The sequence below is a fragment of the Brienomyrus brachyistius genome, unplaced genomic scaffold (assembly GCF_023856365.1).
Source record: "Brienomyrus brachyistius isolate T26 unplaced genomic scaffold, BBRACH_0.4 scaffold1394, whole genome shotgun sequence".
NCBI lineage: Eukaryota > Metazoa > Chordata > Actinopteri > Osteoglossiformes > Mormyridae > Brienomyrus > Brienomyrus brachyistius.
The window spans coordinates 21,587-23,389 of NW_026043668.1; positions in this window are offsets into that span (position 1 = coordinate 21,587).

Genomic DNA, 1,803 nt, shown 5'->3' on the forward strand with positions numbered 1-1,803 from the left:
GGCATAAAATAAGGTGTGAGTAATATAACATAACGACATAATATAAGTAATCATTAATTAATCATTACAGATGGTATGAGGTGTGAACCGCTAGGCTGCTATGGCATGTTTGGTATCAAACCGATGGAAAATCACTCCAGTTTCCAAATCTGGTCAGTGGTTACCACGAAAGTGAATATATCAAAAGTTACACCAGCCTAACGAAAATCATCAATACAAGGGAAATCACTCTGGTCATAAATCTCAAAAGGACTGATACAGACCCCCTTCCGAAAGCCCGCCAAATGGATGGTCAGCCATTGGTCCAGGAGTCGAATTCCTGGTCACTCCTATTCACGAACTTTACACTATAAAACCTGGCACCTCAGAACAAAGCCAGGAGAGGAGAAACAGAAGGGAGGAGAAAACAAAAGACCATCAGCACGAAGAGAGGCAGAGAACATCAGCCCAAGAGAAGAGAAGCCCACAAGAAGCCCTCCTGAAGCCTATCAGTGAAGACCCAGCTGGACAGAGAACTGCAACCAAGCCCAAGCTTCACCAGGAGAGGGAATCAGAGGGGCTCCACTCCAACAACCGCTGCAAACACCGCGCCTCCCTGAGTGCCATCACCCATCAGCTCATCAGCCTCCGCAACCAACTGCCAAGACCCCCCCCCCCCCACTCTGCAACCAAGTAAACAAACTTCCTTTCATTTATAACAACCTAAACTCCTATTCACCTGCTATATTACTTTAGGACAGTATTTCCAGAAATTGCTTGCTTTGCAGAACAGTATTTTCCCTTTTAAGGTTACTCATTTTAAATCTGGTCATTGCATTTTCATGATTACATTGTTTGTGTCCACTCCGTTATTTCGTGTTTATTGTTTGTTAGGTGTAATGTCTGTCTTATGTTAGTTATAGGAATAAATGCATGTCTTTTACACAACTTCAGCCTCCGTTCATTGAGTGCTCACAAGAATCCCTGCCTGTGCGATCTACGCTCTGAAACCTCAAATTCGCCTGAAATATCGCGAGACTCTCTCTCATTGGCCGTGAGGGGAGCTTCGCTACCGATCGTTTACATTACCTGGTGACGCAGCTCGTTGGACAAGCCTTCTATTCTAACCCAGGTTATTACGTGATACTGGTTATTAATGAGTTCCATTTAAGTCACACATTAACAGACTCACGGTGTTTCGCAATTGAGTTTGAGCCGACCATTCAGCATAAAAATTGGTTAATAATCACAAGGCACAAGGTTTAAACTTATTCTGAGCACACAATTTAAACTTTTTATGACCGAACGTGCAGTGAAGAAGCGCTACTGTCAACTGGTTGCAAAAGTCGCACTCATGGCAATCTGAAGGCATTTAAGCGGGATCATATGGGCTTATTATAGTTATTTTTATTTCTATTATTAGTAGTTATATTATTTTGTTTTATTTTCGGTGATTTCATTGTAGTTCTTTCGTATTAAACTGCAGTAAACTTTAACCCTATGTCTGACGAGATTCTCAGATGTAGCGCTTTGTTTCCAGGTTCAATTCGGACGAGTGTCTCCGTTTCTATATATCCTGGGAGAGATCTCTCTATTAGCGAACGGGAATACTTGTTATGAGGTTCTAACCTAAATTATGTTGCGCTTGGACATAAGACCGATAGCTTAGTTACCTATCAGGATCATACTCGTATGTGTGTGCCTGCTTTAGACAAAGCAAGTTTAACACAACTTTGCGCTGTGAGCCAAGTGTGTGTCATTTAGAAATTGGGAGTCTCCTGTGCTTGAGACCCGCCGTGGTTAAGCACCATTTGCGACGAGATA